At 38.7% G+C, this 26,244-nt stretch overlaps 1 pseudogene; it reads right to left on the bottom strand.

Annotated features, from left to right (window-relative positions):
- Positions 1 to 782: 782 nt before the first annotated feature.
- On the bottom strand, positions 783 to 25,696 carry LOC149204825 (26S proteasome non-ATPase regulatory subunit 8 homolog A-like; annotated as a pseudogene).
- Positions 25,697 to 26,244: the final 548 nt, after the last annotated feature.

Genomic DNA, 26,244 nt, shown 5'->3' with positions numbered 1-26,244 from the left:
TCCAGAAATGGATCTTCAGCTGAGAGAAAGGAACCTTGCAACACTTGAAAAGACGCAGAATAGTGCAAAAGATGTAGAAGCAAATTTGTTGATCAGAAGTGTAGAGTTGAAGGCAAAAGAGAGGGAGAACATAGATGCAGAGAACTTGAAATCATTAGGGGTAAAGCTCGACATTTTGGTAAGTGCAGTGTAAGATATGATGCAAAAAGTCATCACGAGGAATAAGTATGATGTTCAGGACCATGGCTCATTGATTGAAGAAAAAAAAGTGGGTGATCCAAAATATTTTCTTTCTTATCCTAGTTGTCATAGATATGATAATGGTTGTTTTATTTATCAGCTTGTAGAGGAGAGATCTGTTGATCTGACATGTATGCTTGATGATATTATTTATATGGATGATTTGCCTAAGTTTGATCAGTATGACGATGATTATGTTCTCCAAATAGAAGCAAATCTTGCAAACTAGTCAGCAACTGATTTATGGGAGGAGGAACTTCAGTTTCAATAGCTCGAATACAATGATCATCCAATGCATATCAGCTATGGTAGTGAGGAGGAAAGTGTAGAAAATTTGGAAATAAGTGAAGGATATTTGCCTATTTGTTTTGCTTCATTTCAGTTCATCAGAGACAACTTTTATGCAATCAGAAATCAACGATCATTAAGTTTTGATCTTGACAATCAAGAGGGCAATGAAATCCTTGATTAAGGCTCCTCAAATACAGATTTGCAGCCACCTAATGCCATTGAATGTCAGGTTGCAGATGAAGACTTGGAAACTAAGATATGTGATCAAATGATGTAGGAAAATTCTTTACCATTATGCTTTGAAACATTTCAGTTTTTGAAGGGAAATTTTCATAGTATATCTGTAATTAGGAATGAGCAAGTTATAGAAAATTATGAGGTCTCAATGGAATCAATATGTAATAGGTTGCAACAGTTTTCCCAAGTTTTTCATGATCCAATAGCTAATGGTTTAGATGATATCTATAGTCAAATTTTTTCTCCATTAGCTGGCAATGAGCTTTAAAGCAGAGGTGAGAAAAATGTGAATGGGTAGTTGGCTTCATTGTCTTTTTCAGCAGGAGTCTCGGTACAAAGGTCATCCGAAAATTTGTAGTCATATCAGGAAAGTATGGATAAAGATGAAAGTTCACATTCATGTTATGAAGACTGCCTAGAGTAGAGCAGTAATATATTAGATGGGCTGGAAATCAATATGTATTCCTATGAAGATCCTTTTGTAGCATTATTTAGGTCAGTCGGTGGGCTCATACTTTGCAATTTCATTAAGGTTCAATCTGTTTACAAGTTTTCGTGGTATTTTCCTTTCAGTAGTTCTCTCTTCTTGCTCATAAGCAAGCACTTGCGGAGAAATCAACTAGCAGACAAAATGCTTACATGGTTGCATTGGTTGTTCCATTTCACTTGATCAAGTGATGTATGGATTAGTTATAGTAGCTGTGATGAATAAGCTCAATTCTATGCATCTTTTTCAGTAGTATCTTCCAATAAAGTTTTCAATTAGTCTACACTTCATTTTGTGAGTCGGTTTGCAATATTGAGTTTGGTATTTTGAATAGTTTTTGACTCCATGCCAAATGGATAAGGCTACTTGGTCTACGGTGTTCTTGACACCTCCAAGGAGATTCCATCCCTCACTGGAGCGAACGTTAATGTCAGCCTTTGCATCCTATCACCAGTGATCAAAGGGGCTCTTATCATGTCTTGTTATGGTCCCATAGTCAAATTTTTGTCATTCCATTAGGTCATCATGCAAAAATTTGGTCATTGGATGTAGTCTCAGGTTTGTCTCCAGTCCTTTTAAAGAATTCCTATTCCTTGCTGGCTCATATCACCTTTGTGCTAAGTGTACTTCAGTCATGAGTTGTCTTCATCATCATATTCATTTTTATCATGATTTCATTCAGCGAAGATTCCCATTAGGTTTTAGGGTTTCGAAGGTCTCCATTAGGTTTTACGGTTCCAAAATCATCATTTCATAAGCTTTTATCATCAACTTCAGGTTTCATTACATCAAATCCAAGTAAGTGGCCATGTGTTTACCATATTTTTCTCTCAGTTTTGCTTGGAAAGCTCATTTCTCTCTCCTAGGGTTTTGAGGGCATTTTTCTTGGTTTCATGACCTCCATGGTAAAACTAGCAAAAAAACTTGTATCCTAATGCTCATACACCTTCCTTGGATAAAGCTCCAAATGATAAAGACTTTATATCCCTGGATAGATATTTCCCTAAGGATCTTAGATATCCACCTTTTGAAGCATGTCAACAAACTGGTTAGGAGAAAAAGCCAAAAATAGAAAATTTCACTTTCTACCACTATTTTGAAGCATATTCTATGATTATAGAGTCACCTTGGGAAAATAAATTTTTGAAGGACTTCCATTGGTCTATTTTAGAAAAATCAAGTTTTTCTGGAAGCTAGACAGAAAATTCTAGTTGACCATTCTCTCAGTTTTCAAATTTGATTTTCAGAAGGCTTCCAAAATCTGCTTGCAAGATTTCACTACGCTTATAGCCAAATGCACTGCACTTATAGCCAAATGCATTGCACCTATAGCCAAATGCACTACGCTTATACATGTAGCTGTCTTTTTCACTTCATTTTCACCAGACCTTTATTTATGATGTAATTTTGATATTTTAAAGACTTGGTGATGTAATTATTGAAGTAATTAGGATAGGTTGTTTTTCTACTTAATTAAGCCTCATAAAGGTGCAATAACTCAAATCAAAGTCTAAAAGAAGAGTTTGTGTTTAACCTTTGTACTCTCTCTTGTTGGTTGAGAGATTCTTGGGAACTATTCCATCACTTAGGGATTTGACCCCTAAAGGTGAGGAAATGGTTTTTCTGAGTCTGTATGTATTATTTCTCATTCAGTGAAAAGGGTTGGAATTTTGTGGAGAGACTTGTACGTTATGTTTTCATACAGCTAATCAAGGAGCAGTTGCAGCTATTTTTCAGGAATACTTGTTCAGTGAGTTTGTGGTGTTATTTTCCTTTCATATCAGTTTCTTATTGATGAAATCATCTCTCTTTACATGATTTTCTTTCTTCTTATGGTTTTCCTTACAGTCATGTAGGTAGAATTCTTAGATTCAAAGCTATATTTATGTGGAAAATCATGCTTATGTTTCTCTTCTTCCAAGATTAATGAATTCATGCTAATACATGCTCATTATGATTTCTTAAACTCTCAGACCTATACTACATTGACTAAATCTTAAGTTCACCATAACACATTGTTATATAGCTCCGCTTTATGCCTGTTACTACACACTTGATACCTTGACATAATTTCCCACTCTCATCCTTAGTCCAACAAACCTAAAAGCCCTAAATTTTCAAATACTCAAACAAGACTAATACATCTAGCTTAAAAACCATTTCTTTTCAATTGTTCATTTACAAATCCTTAGAGATATCCCTCTCAGGTTCAGTAGGGCTAGATACTAAACTGAAAGTGGTTTGAGGTTACCTCTTTCGATTTCCTCCTCAACCTACGACATGGTAGGGGATAACATTTTTCGCATCGTTGCCAAAAAAATGAGCGATATATCTTCCATGGGAAAGCATGAAAAATATCAGATCTGAATGTTGATGGTGAACAATGATCAGAGACAGAAAGGTTGTGAATCTTTCACCTGGTTACTCCACATAGTTCAGATTGATTTAAAGAAACCACTGGTGAAGAATCCAAAGGTTCTAATTTTTTTTTATTACCTGTCGACTACGTTGTCAAAGGAATCTAGATTATAGAACATTTATGTTGAATCCAATCAACTAGATTTGAAGATTCCACTGGATGATCAACCTTGCTAGTAGGAATATCGAAGGATCATACACAAAATTCAGGTACTCAAAATGGAATAGCATTCAATATGTAATTTACTTTCTTATAAAGTACTTCTTCTCCTTTCCTGAAATCATCCTTAGAGTTTTCTAGAGTTTGTTGTATGAAAAAGATGATCAAAGTCTTGTATTTGATTCTGCCTATTTAAAAAGTGTAAATAATGAATTTCCCTTTCATGTTGATCAAGATCACGACCTCTTACTTGAAACTTGTGCATATACTTTTCGAGTTGATGAGCCTGAAGAGACTAAAATTGATCCTATAGATTGTGTGCATAGTCTTACACCTTCTACAGTCCCAGATAGATATAAGCCTATGATTTTACCTCCTATATTCCATGCTTTCCTAAAACATAACCCTTTCTTGATTCTAGAAGAGTATAACCAGTTGAAAAGACAGCTCGGGGAGATTGATCACTCTGGTGTATTCTCCAAGTGACCTTCAAGCCTCCTCTTATAATTTTACTATTGACATATCAACGTCTGAGATTAAGTCCCTAATCAATGGCTAAGATCATATCTGGCTTAATCCATGTCTTTTGGACCATTCTAACACAGATTCATATTAATACACATTAATATTTTATTTTCCCTAAGTTTAGACTTAGGGACTCTATTAAAAATATTAATTATTTTAATATCTTCTTATCTGTTTATAATCTACCCAAACCCTTTCTGGGTATTGGAGATCTCATGCGCTGCAACCTCTCCACCAAATTTCATGGCTAGAGCACATCCAATGCTACCCCAAATCAACACTCCCTCTTAAAGAGGACTATGCTCTAGCAATACTCCTTACTGAGTATTACTCTGATCATTCGGCATAGGTACCTATGCTAATGCTAGGCCTTCCTACCCAGCATCCTCTACACTATTGCATCCTATACTGCTACCCATGGTTTTGGCACTGCCACTACTGCATTTGTACGATAGCTCCCTCTCCATCTGTGCTGATGTTGGTCCTTTCTCCCAGCATTGCATCTGCACTACACCTCCTCTCATCATGTTGCATCATGCTGCCCACTGCTGCACTACAAATCAGTTACTGAGAAGTAAGTAACTAATCTCCCAATCTGTTCTCCACGTTGGGCTAGAGACACCCACTGACGTTGAGGCTCCTTCTGCCACTGACAAGTGCTCCCTATTTGACCTCTGCGATGCTGCAACAACTCCCTGCATCTCGTACCGTTGCACACCTCTCTGTGCCATCCTGCACTGGTGCAACACTCATGTGCCTCTCGCATTGTTGCAGACTGCTAGCCTCACATTGTCTTGTGGCTCCTGAACTGTAGCTCTCTCTGTCGTCCATCCACATCCATCTCTACTTGACTCATCCAGTCCTACTACTCCTCTTTGGGGCTCCCGTAACAAGGTCTAATCCAAGAGGCTAGGCACCTTGAGGATCCTTCCCCTCATTGCCTCTAGTCTGCCTGACTATAGCTTGATGTCTCCCCACTTTCACTCAATTGTCGCGTGTGCAATCATGGCACAGTCATCGTCTATCAAAACTTCCTTCTCTACCCATCCTGGCGCTCCCTTAGTCTCGGAAGACTTTCCCTTACTCTTCTTCCTTGAAGACTGGGTCGCATAATGACAAAAATCCCCATAGTGGAAGCACTTGATCTTAGAGAGATCCTTCTTCTTCCACTTTTCCTGTTTTCCCTCAGATGTTAGGGCCACGTCTTCCTCCCCTTTCTTAACTTTGATCCCCTTGTTGCTGCTACCTGTCTTTGATTTTCATTTGATCTCTTCCTGGCGAAGAGCTGCCCACATCTAGTCCCAAGGTGTAAGTGTCCCTATGCCCAATATACTCTGGAAAAATACTTTCCAATCTTCTGAGACATCATTCAAGGTTATCCTCACCATCAGCTCCTGATCTGGCATTGCCCCTATAGTAGTCAACTGATCTCGGATATCATTCAGTCCTTTGAGGAAGGTGTCAATCGGTTCTCCCTTCTTCATCTGATACGACCTCAACTGATTCTCAAGTAGCATTCTTCTCTACACAGAAGTATGCTGGTAGAGCTTCTTGAGAGCCTCCCACATCTCAAATGTTGTTTCCTTCTCAGCTATGTGTGGTACTACATGATCCTTGACCCCGTCAAGGATAATGCTCTTGGCCCTTGCCATCTCCTCCTCGTACTTGTCATTATCATTAGGATCGACTAGGATAGATATTATCTTCAAGGTGAAGTTCTTGACATGATTCTTGTCAAGTACAGATAAGATTCTAGCCTTCCAGACTGCGAAGTTAGATGCTCTGTCCAATCTATCCTAATCTCTTACTCTGTGTAGTGCCATGATGCTCCTCTACTTCCCTCCTGGAAGTTCTTTGTTCGACTCCGCTGAGTCTCTACTTCTCGTTTGGAATTTCCCTTCCGGACTCCCTCTGAGTCCTAATTTCCCTCCTAGAAATCCTTCTGTCGTTGTCGAGATGCCCCCTACTCTGATCATCTTATGCAACCACACCACTGATGTTATGAAACCAACTCAAGAAAAAGATAGAAAAGATAGATCAACACCTTAGAATTCAGCCTCTTCGAGGGGAAAACCTCCTTTACATTACATAAATGAACAATTCTTGGATGATTCAAATGAAAAAACCTCCTTTCTATATATAGGAGTCTAAGGAGTCACAATATAACCCAGCCGACCTAACAATAATAATATAAAGCCACAAAAATAACAATAGAGGGATTCTATGGGGCACAGTAATAACAATATGGGGATAATAGGGGCACAACAATATTAATAAGGGGTACAACTACAATAGTAATGGGGTAATCACTAGTATTATAGGGACCCAACATGCCCCTCTCCTTCAAAAAAGTGTTGTCCTCAATGCTTGAGAAGTTCTGGATGCTTCTGTATAAAATTCTCATCCTCCCATGTGGAATCTTCAGTGGATAAGTTCTTCCACTTGATAAGATACTCCGAAATTGATCGATTTCGTAGTTGGCAAGTTCTTGTTTTTGTGACTGCTTCTGGTTCCAATATAATTTTTCCTTCCTCATCAAGTTCTGGAAATATTGTTTGAACTGGGAGCTTGTCGCCTATAACCTTCTTTAAACATGAAACATGGAAAACTAGGTGCAATCGAGAAGCTACAGGGAGCTCCAATTTGTATGACATAGTACCAATCTTTTGCAACACCTTGTATGGACCATAATACTTTGGTGATAATTTATTATCCTTCTTAGCTTGCTTGAGGGAAATTTTCTTATATGGTTGTAGTCGTAGGAATACCCAATCACCTACATCAAAACTTCTTTCGCTACAATGTTGATATGCCTGTTGTTTCATTCTATTTTGTGCCAACACGAGGTTATCCTTTAAGAGTTGGAGGACTTGTTGTTGATGTTCAATGTGATGTTCCACTGCTTGAACCTTAGAATTTTCTCTTAAATATGATGTGATGGATGGTGGCTGATACCCATAAAGTGCCATAAATGAGGTCATTTTTGTTGCTGTATGGAAGGAAGTGTTATACCACCATTCAGCCAGAGGCAACCATTTGACCCATTGTGTCTATTTATTAGATACAAAGCACTGAAGATATCCTTCCAAACATTGGTTTACTATCTCAGTTTGCCCATCAGATTGAGGATGATAAGATGAGCTATGAGCTAACTAAGTACCAAGACAAGAAAATAATTATGTCCAAAAATTTCCAGTGAAAATGGGATCTCTGTCACTTACAATAATCTTTGGGTTTCCATGTAGCTTTTGAATTGTTTCCATAAATGCAGTAGAAACTGTACTGGCTTTAAATGGATGTGATAATGCACAAAAGTGTGCATACTTGGTAAGTCTGTCAACTACCACCATGATGACACTCTTTCCCTCAGACTTGGGTAAACCTGTGATAAAATCCATTGAAACCTCCTCCCAACGTTGGCTTGGAATGGATAAAGGTTGTAATAGACCCGATGTCTTAATTGTTTCAACTTTATTTTGTTGGCAAACAAAACATTATGCCACAAAATTTTGAATATCTGATTTAAGGCCATCCCAAAAAAATTCCTTCTTAACCCTGTGGTAAGTTTTTAAAAATCCTGAGTGCCCTCCTAAGGGAGAAGTGTGCAATTCCATAAGAATCTTTTGTTTTAGCTGGGAATTCTTACAGAGGTATAAGCGATCTTTGTACCATAACGAATCATTTTGCCAGCTAAATGTATCAGACATACTGGAATCTTGTTGTAACTTTCGAATAAGTGCCCACACTTCTTCGTCATTCTTCCATTCCTCCCTTGCTTCGTTTATCCAATCTGGTTGGATAATAGAAATGGCACACAACAATGCTTCCACATCCTCATCCTTTCTTGAGAGTGCATCTGCCACCACATTTTGCTTCCCTTTTTTGTAGATGATTTCAAAGTCATAACCCAACATCTTTGTGACCCACTTTTGTTTCTCTTCAGAGGATAATCTTTGTTCTAAAAAGTATTTAAGGCTATCATGATCCGTTTTTACCTTGAAGTGTCTTCCCATTAGGTAGGGTCGCCATTTCTTAAGTGCATGGAGTATTGCCAACATTTCCTTCTCATAAATAGCTTTGTGTAAAAACTTTCCCTTGATTGGACGACTTTCAAAAGCAATGGGTCTTTCATCTTGCATTAAAACAACACCAATTCCATTTCCTGAAGCATCACATTCCACAATAAAGGTTTTTGTGAAGTCCGGTGTAGCTAAGATCGGTGCTTGGCACATTGCCTCTTTAAGATGTTCGAAGGCCTTTGTTGCTTCTGGAGTCCATGAAAATGCATCTTTCTTCAATAATGTTGTTAGAGGTGCTGCTATTCTCCCATAATTCTTAACAAACTTGCGATAATACCCTGTCAACCCAAGAAATCCTCGCAGATGCTTTATGGATGTGGGAATTTTCCATTCCTTAATGGCTTTAATTTTGCTAGGGTCTACCTTAACTCCTTCATGAGATACAATATGACCCAAATATTCCACCTCTTGTACTCCAAAGAAACATTTGGATCTTTTTGCATATAATTGTTTCTCCTCCAATAGTTGTAGCACCCTGTCAACATGTTCAACATGATCCTTCCAAGACTTGTTGTAGATTAGTATATCATCAAAAAATACTAACACAAATTTTCTAAGGAATGGTTTGAAAATTGAATTCATCAAACCTTGAAATGTTGAAGGTGCATTGGTAAGGCCAAAAGGCATGACCAAAAATTCATAATGACCCTCATGAGTTCTAAATGCTGTTTTTGGAATGTCTTCAATCTTCATTCTGATTTGATGATATCTTCAACGAAGATCCAACTTGGTGAAGTAAATTGATCCATGCAATTCATCTAGTAATTCATCAATGACAGGAATGGGAAACTTATCTTTAATAGTGAGCTTGTTGAGCTCCCTATAATCCGGACACATGCACCATGATCCATCCTTCTTGTGCACCAATATGACTGGAGCAGAGAAAGAACTTTGACTTGGTTGAATTATACCAGCCTCTAGCATTTTTGTAACCATACGTTCACTCTTTTGGGCATAGGGATATCTGTACGGCCTGATGTTTGGAGGAACACTTCCTGGAATCAGATGAATAGCATGATCATGATCACAAATAGGTGGGAGACCTTTAGGAGTCTCAAATACCTTGGAATGATTGTCCAAGACTTTTTGGAGATCTGGAGAAATAGATGATTCCAATGTGGAAACATCTAGCGAACATAATTGTGCAATTACACCTCTTTGTTCCTTTTTTAGAAGCTTTTTCATGCCGTTAGAGCTGATTATCTTTCCCAGTTTCCCTGCAATACCCCTTAATTCAACTTCCTTTCCTTCCACAGAAAATTTCATGAAAAGTTCTTGAAAATTAAAAGCTATTGTACCCAAGGATTGTAGCCATTGGACTCCTAGTACAACATCAACACCTCCCATTGGAATGGAAAGCATTGGGCTAGTCAATACATATTTTCCCATGGATAGCTTGATATTATGGCACTTTCCAGAGAAATTTATTGTTCCTCCATTTGCAACCATCACTTGACACTCTGGTGTTGGATATAGGAAGCAATTCAATTCTTTTGCTACCTTACAATGAATAAAATTGTGGGTACTTCCTGAATCAATCAACACTATTACCTTTTTCTTCTTGATTTGTCCTTCTATCTTGATGGTTTGAGGAGTGGTAATTCCCGCCAATGCATTACAAGATATGGTCAGATTCATTTCTTCTTTATCTAGGCTTTGTTCCTGGAGTATATCCTCTTCTTTTGACCTTTCTTGCTCCTTTTCTTCTTCCTCTTCACAATCTATGTAGAATAATTTCTTCTCAGCACACTTATGACCTTTAGTGTATTTGCTATCACAACTGTAACAAAGCCCTTTTGCTCTTTTTTCTTCCAATTGTTGTGGTGTCAACCTTATAGGTTGTGGAAGACTAGCGGAAACAACACTTCCGTCTTTATAGTTGTGAGTGGTATGCTTCCTGGTTGCCATAATTTTTCTTTCCATTTTTCTTGCTAACCTGAATGCCTTCTCTAATGAATCAGGTTCCCAAAGGTGAACATCATGTTGGATATTATCCTTTAAAGACCCTATGAACACATCAATCCTATGCTCCTCTGGAATATCTTTTACCCTTATGTTCAATTTTTGGAACTCCTCAATGTGCTCCATTATTGAACCCTTTTGTTTGAGACTTATCAATTGGCTAAAAAAAGTGTTGCTTTTTGTATCGTCATAATGTGCTATCAATTCTTCTGTAAAAATTGCCCAAGTGATAAATTGTTTACGAGAGCAAAGCCATTGATACCATACAAACTGATTTGGTTCCAAATATAAAGTTCCAATATGTACCTTTTGTGTGTTTTGCACATTATTGAGATCGAAAAATTGTTCCATCTGTAATATCCATGTTGCGGGATCCTTGCCATCAAACTTCCTCATATCGATTTTTGGAATATGGTGGGTCTTTGATCCAACATTAGAGTCTATGGAATCATGATTAACATTTATTTTGTTCTCATCATGAGTTTCCTTTACTACCCTTTCACCATTAGTGACCCTTTCTTGTAGCAACTTATCATATTTATCTTCAATTCTTCCATGTCTGTCTTCAAATCTATCTTCAAATCATCCATCTTAGCTTCCACATCATTCATCTTAGCTTCTACACCTTTCTTTAAACAATCCATCTTAGCTTCTATGCCTTTCTTTAAACCATCCATCTTAGATTCTGTTCCTTTTTGTGCAAGGGACAGTTGTTGCACTTGGTCTTGTAATTTTGATATATCACGTTGCGTTTCTTCCTCTTCTTCATGAGTCATGCTAGAGCTTTGAGGTTCCTTACTATGTGTTTGCATTTTATTTCCTCGAGGCATCAGTTACCGATAATAATTCTCTACTATGCCCTTTTAATTCCTTCAAAATAAATTTTCAAACCAAGCTTAAGCAAAAAATTTAAGAAAATCTACACACCTTTTTTCACTTTGTAAGAGCTCGATATTGCCTCTGATGTATCTCTGTACTTTCCAATAATCTAGATCTGAATTTGTGACCTACAGTAGCCCTCTGCGTCCTCTTTCCAATGCCACAATTCTGACCCAAATTGGATTCTCCAAGGAAGAGTTATGTGAAATCTCCCACAGTGACTTGATTATAGACTAGTTCAGTAGAGCGAACTTGTACGACTTGCCACGAGTCACTATTTCAACCTTTGGATCTAAAAAATGCATAGAAGAAACTACAGTCCGTCCTCTTTTTTTACCTTCTGACGAAATTTTAATCCAATCCCCAGATAGAAAGTTATGATGGTTTTCCCCAGGACACCTGTTTGGAATGTAATTCAGGAGTCTGCAAAAAGACCAACTTCCTCATATCATATCTCCGCAAATATAGCGCGAACAGCTCTGAAATTCAGACCCGAGGTTCAGCGCGATTTATTCTCAAATGGGTTTTTTTTTGCAACCTCTTAAATGTCGCAGAAAAAATGTTATAGCGAAAATGCCACGATGCCCTGTTTGGAGCAGTAAAACCCTAGAATCCAAAGCTTTGATACCAAATGTTATGAAACCAGCTCAAGAAAAAGATAGAAAAGATAGATCAACGCCTTAGAATTCAGCCTCTTCGAGGGGGCAACCTCCTTTACATTACATAAATGAGAAATTCTTCAATGATTCAAATGACAAAACCTCCTTTCTATAAATAGGAGTCTCAGGAGTCACAATATAACCCAACCGACCTAACAATAATAATATAAAGCCACAAAAATAACAATAGAGGGATTCTATGGGGCACAGTAATGACAATATGGGGATAATAGGGGCACAACAATATTAATAAGGGGTACAACTACAATAGTAATAGGGTAATCACTACTATTATAGGGACCCAACAAGTGATCTGGGTTCCTCGACTAGAAACCCTCTGTAGAAATTCCTCTGGCCTTGCTTTATCAGGTACTATTATGACTATAGTACTTCACCAGCTCCACTCTGCAATATTCCCATAGCCTTCTAAATCCCAGCAACTTGAAGGTGAGAGATCCTTTGCTCTACGCAATCTGGGAACCAGTGATCCGGCCTCCTCAACCAACTGCGCCAGCCTTCCTAGCTACTATGTGGCTCTGCATGAGGCTCCCTTCACCTCCTTAGCTTCTACGTTGCCTATTCTTGACTCACCCTTGATGACGTAGGCACTATGTCACCCTTCCCTTGTTTCTACTCTACTAGAAACAACTTCTGCCACCTAGAGACAACTGTTTTTTACTGCTATCCACTCAGATGATTTCCTTTAGTCCTCTTGTGATATGGAATCATGCTCTGATACCATGTTGAATTTTCTAAATTTACTTAGTTAGAAACCCTCCATGCACTTTATGTTATTTATTCCTACCTAGTTGTTATTTTCCTTAACAAGATGTAAACACTGAAAATAAACACTAGTGCATCTCAACATACTACAGATCAACAACTAAAAGAAACATAAATAAACACACCATATGACACCATTATTTCTAGACTAATGTCCCTGGAAAAGGCCAATGTGGGAAAACTGGTGCAGATATCTAAGGGTTTTCTTATTAAGCAATATCAAAGTAGAATATGGGTGCCAAAACTGGCCTACCCAATAGAGAATTTCCTTGGCAGTAATACCTCTTAGTTTCTAACATATCTCCTAGCTGAAACCCTGGATAATCCTTCTGGCATCTATTCAGCACTAATCTGCCCTAGAAGCCCCAACGCCAACCTCTCTCTACACTACATCATTCCCTCTCTACCTCACACTGGCTCTGCGTCACCTCGGATGGGTCCGTGTCAGCCTTGGGAAGACTTGCATTATTCCTCTAGCCCTCTGTGTCAGCAACACTAGCCTATCTGAGGCTCTGCACAGTTCCAGGCTACCTCTGTGTGGCCTGGCACGAGCCCTGGCTAGCTCTGTGTCACTCTCCTTGGCTACTGCGTTGCTCTCCCAGAACTATCTCTACCTCTCTATCTCTCTGTACTAAAATTCCCCTCAGTTGTATCTCTCCATCACTAATTCTATCTCTCTTAGCACACCTTGCTCTAGAGAATAGAATGACTATCACTCTGGTGTATTCTCTAAGTGACACTCAAAACTCCTTTTATACTTTTCCTATTGACATATCAATGAACGAGATTAAGTCCCTAATCAATGGCTAAGATCAGATATGGTTTGATCCATGTCTTTTGGACCATTCTAACCTAGATTCATATTAATACACATTAATATTTTATTTTCCCTAAGTTTAGACTTAGGGACTCCATTAAAAATATTAATTATTTTAATATCTCCTAATCTGTTTAGAATCTACCAAATCTCTTTCTGGGTATTGGATATCTCATGTGCCCCAACCTCTCCACCAAATTTCATGGCTAGAGAACATCTTATGCTACCCCAAATCACCAGTAGAATCCATCCAAGACCAAGATCAATGCCTCAAGAACAAGCACAAGAAGTGTGAAAATGAAGCAATAAGGAGATAATCACGTTGGCTACAAAGAAATATGAATTAAAAACATAAATACAAGTTATGTTAGCTTAGTATAAAGACACATCGGTTCATGAAGTTATTTCGGCTCACATATGAACCCTCACCATTATATATACCCATGAAGGGTCAGCTCAAAGAAACAGAACTTCGGACTTCTATCTCTCTGAAATTTCAGGTAATGAAGCCACAGTAAGAAGTAATTGTAGCTATAGTCTTGAGGATATGAAGCCGCAGTCATAAGGTAGCCACAGTGAGACATAGCTGCAGGGATAGAAGAGAAGTCATAGTCAAGGCTTCGGATGAGAGAGGGAGCTGCAAACTGGTTTGGTTGCACCTTGTTTTGGGTTTTAGGTGCAGTCATGATTGTGTTGGAAATAATACTGAGAGGGGGGGGTGAATCAGTATTATCAGATCAATCAAACTTTTCAATGCTCAGAAACATATACGCTACTTCAGTTAAGTGAACCAGCGTGTACACGCTACTGTGACTAAGTAAAACAGCGTATAAGAAGAAAACTCACAATTTAGTTAGCTTATTCTTCAGTTAAGTGCATCAGGACATTATTCACCACATTAACAGTAAACATGTGCAGTATAACAGAACAGATCAAAAGCCACACACATGAACACCAAGATATAAGGTGGAAACCCAATGTGGGTGAAAACCACCTGCTGCAAGTTGTCTCTATCTTTCTTTAATATGAAACTTCAGTTTACAATCTTTTGTACTGGTGCAGCCTTATACCAGTACGCAGGCTACAACCTGCAGAAGGCTACAACCTTCTCTCGTTCTCCAAACTTCCTTGGAAGGGAGCTCCAACCCCCTTTGCTCTTGTACTAGCCAAGATACTAGTACGTAGGTGCTGACCTACAATCTTCTTTCTTTCAGGTATCACTTTTCATACATTTTCAGACTTGGATATTCCTGAAGCACAACATTACAATCTGAAGACCACAATTCATTCAATTTCCACAACAGATCATTGAAGCATAAAACAACCAAACTTTGAATCACTGAACCACTGAACCCTGTCAATCACCAGTTACCAGAACACAGAGCAGACTACAGAACTCTGTAATAACAGTCAGACCCCACTGTAAACCCAAAATCAAGCTTCAAAAGATATACACTACTTCAATGAGCAAAACCCGCGTATACACGCGCTTTTACCGAAGCCAACCTGCGTACAGATCTAAAAATAAACTTTCTCAATTTGCAGCTGTACCAGACATTAGTTAGACCCAGAACATAACATTGCGACAATATGCAGATCTAGAAATACGCATAATCAACCATATCATGATAGTGCATTTCAAACCATTAGATCCCGATCTATCCTTAGATCTAGTCTTCCATCAACCGATGTGATCTCTCCTTGGCTTAGATCAAGCAACCCAGAACCTGCATATCAGATCTCTTTCTCTCTTAGATATTCAAGCCTTGTCAAAAGATGTCTTTGCCTAATGATCTTCTTCTCCTTATATAGCCTTAGGCCTTGCTCAATACCAAGAGCCAAAACCATAGTAACATAATACCATCAACTTCAAAACTAGGGATCGACACGCCCGTCGAGACACAATGGTCCGAAATCATAGGCACAACTTCCAAGGACTAACCACCATGGACCAAAGGTACTTTTCCACATACACGCGCTTTTTCTGAATCCAACTAGCGTGTACACACGACTTGGGCTTAACGAACCTGCGTATGTGAACTTCCTTGGCATGCTGTACTAAGATCTGTCTTCTGATTAAGTTGCCATCACCTGTACCAACCTCTGAGCACCTGTACCAACCTCTGAGTGAGTTGCCATCAAGGACAACACTTGAATCATAATGCCAACAATCTCCCCCTTTGGACTTGATGGCAACCACCACACCAAGTCACTCTCCCCCTTTGACATCAAGGGCAAAGGGCTGTGCTCCCCCTGAGGACATGCTGATACCTTTGCTTGGCTGTGCTGACTCATGCTCCCCCTGACAGTAGACCAGATCTGCAAAAGATGTTCTTCAACAAGAACCAAGACTTATACACCATAAGGGACTTTCCTATCACCAAAAGACTCAATACTTACATCCATACTCCCTACCAAGAGGGGACATATCAGAAACAACCAATTATATATATATTACAGCATTCATCCCAGGCATAGTGGGGAAACCAACATAGGCCGTTACATGACCTTGACACCATAAAAGAGACATCGCAAGAGAGATACATGACATAGAGACAACAGATCTAGACCAAGACTTATGAAAGTCACCAGCAGCATATGATAAACATCTTTTTAGATCAGCAACCAGGATTTCTTTCTGAGCTCCTTTTCTGAAATCAACAACCAAAACATCTGAATGCCAACAATGCTTTATGAGACTTTTAAGCTGCTCCCCCTGAACCTGTGCCTGCTGCACCCCCTGAAACCGTGCCTGAAGAATTCTGACATACCCATTGCTGTTCAGAACTCCAGAGTTTGCCTTTGCTGTTCAGAACTTCATATACGCGATTTCTCCTGCATTAAACAGCGTATGTACGCGGATATAATCTCTGCAACAAGCGTACAACTTACACGCGACTTTCCCAGTATAAATCCGCATGTATACGCATATATACTTTTCGTAACTTGCGTATACCAACTTTTCTGTAGAACAGACAGGCTTCAACAGCAGGATGAAGCATCAACTACTCCCAGCTTTTGTCTGAGATATTCAAAAGTTTCCCTGGGCAGTGGTTTTGTGAGAATATCAGCAACTTGTTCCTTAGGAGGAACATACTCCAACTTGACCTTCTGCTCAAGCACTTGTTCCCGAGAAAATGGTACTTGATTGGTATGTGCTTGGTCTTTGAGTGCATGACAGGATTCTTTGAAATGCTGATTGCACTAGTATTATCACATAAGATAGAAACTGGTGGAGTGCAAGTGATTTGAAAGTCCTGCAAGGTCTGCATCATCCAAAGAAGTTGTGTGCAACAAGATGCTGCAGCCACATATTCTGCTTCAGCTGTAGATAAGGCAATCGAACTCTGTTTCTTGCTGAACCAAGATACTAATCTGGAACCCATGAAGAAAGCACCACCACTTGTGCTTTTCCTATCATCCACACTTCCAGCCCAATCTGCATCTGTGTAAGCATGAAGAGTGAGATCTGTATTTCTAGGATACCATAAGCCATAGTTTTGGGTCCCTTGAAGATATTTGAAGATTCTTTTGACTGCCTGAAGATGAGTTTCCTTTGGGTTGGCTTGAAATCTTCCAACCATTCCTACTGCATGTGTAATATCTGGTCGAGTACCTGTCAAATAAAGCAAACTCCCAATCATGGATCTATAAGTGGGTTGGTGAACTGCTGCTGATTCATCATTTGCACTGAGGCTGCATCCTGTAACCATGGGTGTACATACTGGCTTTGACTCTTCCATGCCATACTTCTTCAAGATCTGCTTGAGGTATTTGGTTTGAGACAAGAAGATACCTCCTTCATTTTGTTGGATTTGCAATCCAAGAAAATATGTCAATTCTCCAAGAAGTGACATTTCGAATTCTTTCTGCATAACCAAGGCAAAGTTTTGACTCATAGTCTCTTCATTGCTGCCAAAAATAATATCATCTACATAAACAACAAGAATTAGCAATTTGTTATTTTCAACTTTTATATAGAGATTGCTATCTGCTGATCCTTTTGAAAAGCCTTGTTGGTGAAGATATTTGTCCAACCGATAGTACCAAGCCCTTGGAGCTTGTTTGAGCCCATAGAGTGCCTTTTTCAATCTGCATACAAGGTTTGGATCATTCCCAAGAATGAAACCATCTGGCTGCTCAATATATACTTCTTCTTCTAAGTCTCCATTCAGGAAGGCTGATTTCACGTCCATTTGAAATACCTTGAAGTTTTGAAAGCTTGAGAGAGCAAGGAACATTCGGATGGCCTCTAGTCTTGCCACAGGAGCAAAGGTCTCTTCAAAATCTATTCCTTCTTGCTGTGCATACCCTTTACAAACAAGTCTGGCCTTGTTTCTAATTACTTCTCCATTTTCATTTAATTTATTCTTGAAGACCCATTTTGTTCCTATTACATTCTTATCTTTTGGTCTAGGAACTAATTCCCAAGTGTTGTTCTTTTCGATTTGCTCAAGTTCTTCATCCATTGCTTTGACCCAACATTCATCTTTGCATGCTTCTTTCACATTTTGTGGTTCAATGGAGGAGAGTAGAGCCAAGTAGCTTGAAGCTTCTGCAAGTGTCCTTCTTGTTTGTACTCCTGCTTCTTTCTGCCCCACAATCTGAGTTTCTGGATGATTCTTTTGGACATATCTGGATGGAGTCTTCTCTTCTATTCTTGTCTGCTCCTCTGGTTCTTCTTGAGATTCTTCTTCTTCTTGAGGTTCTTCTTCTTCATCATTTCGCCTTTGAGAGTAACCTTCATCTTCTTCAATGTCTTCATGATGAACTTGCCTAGGAATATATCCCTTCTCATCAACCACTATATCAATACTGTCAACAATTCTGCCAAGTCTTTTATTGTAGCACTTGTATGCTTTGCTATGTGGAGAATAACCAAGAAGAATGCCCTCATCTGCTCTAGGTTCAAGTTTGCCAAGTTGCTCATCAGTATTCTTAATATAACATTTGCTCCCAAAGATTTTGAAATGCTTCACGGAAGGAGTTTTACCACTCCAAAGCTCATGAGGTGTTTGAGTGCTGTTTACTCGGACATTTGTTTTGTTAAGAATGATAACAGCAGCATGTGCAGCTTCACCCCAGAAGGTTGCAGGAGTACCTGATTCATCGAGCATAGCACGAGCCATTTGTTGGATAGTTCTGTTCATTCTTTCCACAACCCCATTTTGCTGAGGAGTTCTAGCTGTAGAGAATTCTCTTCTTATCCCATGTTCATCGCAGAAATCGAAAAATTCATTTGATGTGAACTCCCCACCTCTGTCAGATCTGAGGCACTTAATTTTGTGTCCTGATTCATTTTCAGCCAATGCTTTGAAGGATTTGAATTTTTCGAATGCTTCATCTTTGTGCTTCATAAGCCCTAACCAAACAAACCTTGAGAAATCATCAATGAATAATATCAGATATTCTTCTCCTCGAGGTGTCCTTTTCCTAAATGGACCACATACATCTGTATGGACTAGCTCAAGAGGCAAGCTAGCTGATCCTTCCTTCTCTGGAAAGTTAGTTCTGGTTTGCTTTCCAAACTGACAAGATTTGCATATGGTGTTGTCTGGAATTTTGATATCTGGAAGATCGCGAACTGCCTGATATTTGCATGCTTTCCTTATTTGTGAGAAGCTTAGATGTCCCAACCTTCGATGCCATAACCAGTGCTCTTCATCCTTGCTAAGATAGCATTGTTGTTGTCCTTCTTCAAATATGTACAGATTATTTGGAGTTCTTTTGCCTTTGAGAACTGTTTTACCTGTATCAAGATCACGAACAAGACATCCATTCGATCTGAAAATAACCTCGGTTTTTTGATCACACATCTGGCTGACACTTAGTAGATTATGCTTCAATCCATCAACATACAAAACATTTCCAGCCTTGACCTTTTCTTTCAAAGGAGCAATACCTTTTCCTTTTATAGTTGCAGGAGTATCATTTCCAAAAGAAACTTTCTTTCCCTTTTCTAAAGTAGAATAAGATTCAAGTTTTTCTTTATCACCTGTCATATGTTTCGAACATCCACTGTCAATGTACCATAGATTTTCCTGTCCTTCTGCATAAAAAGCTATCCCACATCTTTCTGTCTGAGGTTCCTTTATTCTCCATTTTTTGGTGCTCGTGGCTTGTTCCTTTTTCTCCTGAAACCTGCTCCTGCATTCAGACTCTTTATGACCAAAATTATTGCAAATAGAACATTCAACTTCATTTTCAAGAACCGAAAAGTTGTTATAGGTCCTCTTTGTAATCCCTGTCATACTTCTTTGTTTTTGAGCTTCCCTAGTCATGATTGTTTTATATGCAACACATTGAGCTGCTTTGTGACCAAAGTTATGGCAAGAAAAGCATTGTCCATTGAAGAAGCTTCTGCGGTTATTGAATCTACCAGCCAACTGATTGTAATTTCTATTTTCATCTATTCTTGTGCCAAACTGAGAAGATTTTACCTGTGGTTGGTTGTAGCTTTTGTTCACCCTTAAGAAGGATTGTCCCTGATAGTTTCTGTTTGTAATTCGTCCCTGCTTTACCTGATTATCTTCATTGTTCTTCTGCTCATTTCTTCTTGCTGCATCAAGATAACTTTTTGAGGTGGATGCTTGAGAGGTTTCTCCATTATAGCCCAAACCTGTCTTGTTTAGAGGAGACCGCTGCACATTGATAATCTCATCCAAAGTTTCAGATCCTTTGACAAACTTAAGATTAATAGCTTTTGTTTTTTCAATTTCTTTTCTGAGACCAACAATTTCACCTTCTAGTTTTTCAAGATGTTTTTCCTTTTCATCAATTTGAAATTGCAAAGTATCAATGATCACACTCTTTTCTTCTATGCATCTCTTGAGTCTAGTAATTTCATTATAGAGATTATCCACATCTACAGCATCCTCATAATCATCATCTTCAAATGCCATTAACAGCTTATATTTATTACCTTGTTCATCTTCATCACTGTTTGATAAGCCATCACTATCTTCATGGGTGTAGTAGCTTTTCTTATTTGCACTTTGTTTCTTGTTCCATCTAGCAGGTTCTTTTCCTTTATCCTTATAAGGACATTTTGCAGCATAATGACCTACTCTTCCACAAGCAAAGCATTTGAAAGGTAGCTTACCTCTGAACCTTCCAGCACCCCTTTGAAGATTTCTGACAAAATTTGATTCTTCTTCCTCTTCTTCTGGAACATGGCTTGCTTCATAGTAATCTTCTTTTCCTGATGCCTTAAAAGCAGCTTCCCTTCTGTCTGATGGACCTCCCTTTCTCATTTCATAAGCAGTTAGAATTCCATGTAGCTGAGACATAGTGAGAACTTTGAGATTTTCCTTTTCTTCTATTGCAGATACTTTAGATTCAAACTTGGGGGATAATGATCTTAGAATCTTTTGAACTACTATAGTCTCTCTTATTTCTTCACCCAAATTTTTCATACAATTAACAATCTCATCTACCCGAAGAAAATAATTAGCCACACTTTCATCATTATACATCTTGAGAGTCTCATATTGAATCCTGAGAGTTTGAAGTTTAGCTTGCTTTACCTGTTCATCTCCTTCATAGCTAGTGATCATTTTGTCCCATATCTCTTTTGCTGATTTGAAGTGCATGACCTTCATGAATTCTGTTTGGGATATACTTCCTAATAGAGTACTGACTGCTTTTGCATTTGTTTCATATGTCTTTTTCTCAGCTGGATCTGTAGGAGTAGCTGAAGGAAAAACATAGCCTGTTTCTACAATGTTCCAAACTTCTGTACCAAGAGATTGAAGATATGCAGTAACTCTTACCTTCCAATAATTGAAATTTGTTCCATCAAAAACCGGTGGCCTGATTGATGCTTCTTTCTCGTAGTTGCTCATGATGAATGATCTACCTTCAAGCGATCAAGCTTCTCTGAAGGACCTGCTCTGATACCAATTGTTGGAAATAATACTGAGAGGGGGGGTGAATCAGTATTATCAGATCAATCAAACTTTTCAATGCTCAGAAACATATACGCTACTTCAGTTAAGTGAACCAGCGTGTACACGCTACTGTGACTAAGTAAAACAGCGTATAAGAAGAAAACTCACAATTTAGTTATCTTATTCTTCAGTTAAGTGCATCAGGACATTATTCACCACATTAACAGTAAACATGTGCAGTATAACAGAACAGATCAAAAGCCACACACATGAACACCAAGATATAAGGTGGAAACCCAATGTGGGTGAAAACCACCTGCTGCAAGTTGTCTCTATCTTTCTTTAATATGAAACTTCAGTTTACAATCTTTTGTACTGGTGCAGCCTTATACCAGTACGCAGGCTACAACCTGCAGAAGGCTACAACCTTCTCTCGTTCTCCAAACTTCCTTGGAAGGGAGCTCCAACCCCCTTTGCTCTTGTACTAGCCAAGATACTAGTACGTAGGTGCTGACCTACAATCTTCTTTCTTTCAGGTATCACTTTTCATACATTTTCAGACTTGGATATTCCTGAAGCACAACATTACAATCTGAAGACCACAATTCATTCAATTTCCACAACAGATCATTGAAGCATAAAACAACCAAACTTTGAATCACTGAACCACTGAACCCTGTCAATCACCAGTTACCAGAACACAGAGCAGACTACAGAACTCTGTAATAACAGTCAGACCCCACTGTAAACCCAAAATCAAGCTTCAAAAGATATACGCTACTTCAATGAGCAAAACCCGCGTATACACGCGCTTTTACCGAAGCCAACCTGCGTACAGATCTAAAAATAAACTTTCTCAATTTGCAGCTGTACCAGACATTAGTTAGACCCAGAACATAACATTGCGACAATATGCAGATCTAGAAATATGCATAATCAACCATATCATGATAGTGCATTTCAAACCATTAGATCCCGATCTATCCTTAGATCTAGTCTTCCATCAACCGATGTGATCTCTCCTTGGCTTAGATCAAGCAACCCAGAACCTGCATATCAGATCTCTTTCTCTCTTAGATATTCAAGCCTTGTCAAAAGATGTCTTTGCCTAATGATCTTCTTCTCCTTATATAGCCTTAGGCCTTGCTCAATACCAAGAGCCAAAACCATAGTAACACAATACCATCAACTTCAAAACTAGGGATCGACACGCCCGTCGAGACACAATGGTCCGAAATCATAGGCACAACTTCCAAGGACTAACCACCATGGACCAAAAGGTACTTTTCCACATACACGCGCTTTTTCTGAATCCAACTAGCGTGTACACGCGACTTGGGCTTAACGAACCTGCGTATATGAACTTCCTTGGCATGCTGTACTAAGATCTGTCTTCTGATTAAGTTGCCATCACTTGTACCAACCTCTGAGCACCTGTACCAACCTCTGAGTGAGTTGCCATCAAGGACAACACTTGAATCACAATGCCAACAGATTGCAGATACATGGTAGGACCTCAATTCAATGATTATCCTCGGTTCAACAATGTATCCATAACCTTGGTAAGCCGTAGTGATAATATGATCTGTCTTAGATCCATAACAACGAATGAGTGTGACAAATTTGCCGTGATCATAGTCTCAACTTATCGCAGTACAGTCAAGGTATATGTACAGGATCTCAATTTATTAGATATCGCAATGATCCTAGATCTCTATCTCAACGTAATTATTCTTTGTAGTCATCACAATGTTCAGAACTTGTTAAGGCAACATGCCTTGAAGAACAGTGATCACAGTAATTACATATCATGATTATATATCAGTGATCTCATTGACTCAGAGGATCTCTGTGTAGCAAGTGATCCTGGTGATACTATTGTAAAGGAATCTAATTTGCAACAATGATGAAGATCATGGTGTTGCAGCAGTAATAAAGATCATAGCATTGTAGTAGTGATGAAGGGCATGGTGTTGCAGCAGTGATGAAGATCACAATGGTGATGACCTCTATGGTGCAGCGAAGAGAATGATCTTAGCAATGACACAAAGAGGATTTATGGCTTGGTCTTGGAGAGGTAGATTGTGTCAAGGTTCATGGTCTTGGTATTTGTCAATGGAATCTCTATAAGAAGAGTTTACATGTGGGTTTTTCCTCTCTAAGAGGGAGAGGTTTTGGCCCTGGGAGAAAGCCAAATCATTTGTGTTCTTGTCTCTTTTATTTTGATAGTAGTTTGATGAAGCTAACATACACATGCTAATAATGAAGTAAACATCAAGCTAAGATAAATAGTTTAAATAGTTCACAAATTGTTATTATGTAACGAGGAATCATCTTAACGTTTCTTGCCCTAGATTATTCAATAGAATAAGCTCAATTCTAAGCATCTTTTTCAGTATTATCTTCGAGTAAAGTTTGCAGTTAGTCTATAGTTCAATTTTTTAGTCGGTTTGCAATATTGAGTTTGGTATTTTGAATGGTCTTTGACTCCATTCCCAATGGATAAGGCTACATGGTCTACAGTGTTCTTGACACCTCCATGGAGCTGCCATCCCCAGTTGGACACCTAATCCTCTAAGGGTTGGTGTGGAAGCTAAACAGGCAAATGGATTCCAAGGGGCCACTTGGAATATGAAACCAAGGGTCACTCCTATGTATTATAAATATGTATCATTGTGAATAAGCAAAGAAATATAATTTTTATATTTCATATTTCCTCTGCCATGTATGTGTTTAACATGGTATCAGAGTGGGAGATATCCTACCTTTCTCATATTTGAGCCACTTGTTTTATGGCCTTTCTGTGCAATTTAGTTCTACCATCAATTCTGCATTTCATAAATGTTTTCTCAACTAAATTCTAGCTGCAATCTTTGCTCACATTTGCACGTAGTAACACTCTTCCTTCAATGTTAATCCTTCCTACATTTCATTTATTTACCTCTCAGTTTTTCTGCCTACTCGAATAGTATGTTGGTGGTCATTTCTTTGTCAGTGTGTCAGGCCTGAAACCTCCTCAGCGTTGTCCTCGGTAGTTTCTCTGTTGGCGGAATCAGCGTGGTAGTTTTATATGTGTTTTATACCAGTCCACTTACACTCCCCGATCATTACATTAATGCTCTCTGCTTACACTCCCCGGTTATTCACCACGCTCCAGTTTTTGTTAATATATTTTCTGCTCCTTGGCACCGGGATTTGACTATTTTTTTATTATACCGAACGGAGTTATTAATGGCTTTTGTTTCTTCCTGTGTTGGGTTTTCTCTTGGCCATTCTTCTGGTAGAGAATTGGCAAGGGTGGAAGTAGTAATCGCGATGGATTCTTTGGGTTTGACTCGACGACCCACATTTACGAGCATTCGATTAGATACTATTTGATGGGAAAAGAATATTCAATCGAGTTATATTTGCGGCATTTATCAAGTTATCACTGGAATTTTCCTTTGTGAACACCCTCTACTAGACTATTTGGCTTCTCCTTTCTATTTTGATATGATATGGTGTGATGAATGATTATAAACTCAAATTATTTTTCAAATTGTTGCAGATGCAAGGCTCATGAGAAAATGGATTGGTTTGAAGATCCTCATGGAATTTGAATGGGAGCAAGACAAAGATTTTCAGGCAGAGAGTAAATAAGGGAAGAGAGTAGAGATTTGCTTAGCATCCTGTAGTGACAAATAATCATATGCCTTCTCACTACATCCTGTGATTTCATCTTTGATGGTTTTTGCAAGAAGTTCCATGAAATAAACATAAGTTTCCTGCGGGACTGCCTGCCGAGCACTGAGAACACGATTATAGGCACCTTTCATGAACGATTGCTCTAATTGAAAACATGATTAATGCATGGATTCTCAAGTTCCTCAGGTGAAAGGAGCTCCAACTATGTGTGAAATTCTACAATTCTATTTTTCACCAAAAGACACAGTAAATTGAGCCCCAGGATTAGATATTCCTGAGCAGTTGGTGGAATAAGATCTCTTGTATTTGTGTAATATAGATTCATCTACAAGAAGTCCCTCCCAAAGGCATCTTGATCTTTAGTTTTTACACTGAGAACAACAACATGCTCAAAAATATCCCTTGCTAGCATCAGTTCATGTATCGCTGCAAGTGATTCACACTACAAGGGAGGGAGGGTTGGAAATCCTGTCAACATAACCTTCAGTGGAGACAGTAAAGTTGAACATGTTGACAGATCATTTCTGGTATAAATAGCTATGAAGTAAATGAATACTTGAGATACATCCGATAGTGTGCCTTACATGGCTTTCCTTTCTTTGAAACGACGATAATTTGCTATTTCAACACCTTCAAACCCTGCAACTAGTTACTAAGAATAGTTTCGCTGCAAGTTAAAGCCAAAGCAAAAAAATGAATAAGAAACAGGTTCAATAGGAAAATAGTTACGAAAAGGTTAGCTCTGAGCCTTGTGATGTTGAATCCTTAGTTGAGATATCTTTCCAGTCTCTGATGTTCCGAAGATTTCTTAGAGGCAGAGGAGTGGAAGAGTATTGCGAGCAGGGGTAGCATAGAGAGCTAGAGAAATAAACCCATGGATTTGAGCATCTATCGAAGGCAATAACACTAAAGGTGGGCATCTTTTATAAACAAAAATAATACAGAAAACTTCAAGCCTTCAACCATCCTTAAAGGCCTTGAGAGGCTCAATAGCAAGGGATTATTTTTAAGTAAGGAAAATTGATGAGTTCCCACAAATTATCGAGCAAGGATAAAGTCAAGAAATTGATGAATGATTTTCTGATGTGAGGTATAGTATGGTTATATCTATAGTGAGTAATGTTGGTCGCTCTA

The sequence above is a fragment of the Pinus tabuliformis genome, chromosome 1_2 (genome assembly GCF_031772625.1).
Source record: "Pinus tabuliformis cultivar Carrire ecotype Pingquan chromosome 1_2, CPIR1, whole genome shotgun sequence".
Lineage (NCBI taxonomy): Eukaryota > Viridiplantae > Streptophyta > Pinopsida > Pinales > Pinaceae > Pinus > Pinus tabuliformis.
Note: the sequence above shows the minus strand (reverse complement) of the source record. Positions and strands in the feature narration are given on the sequence as shown.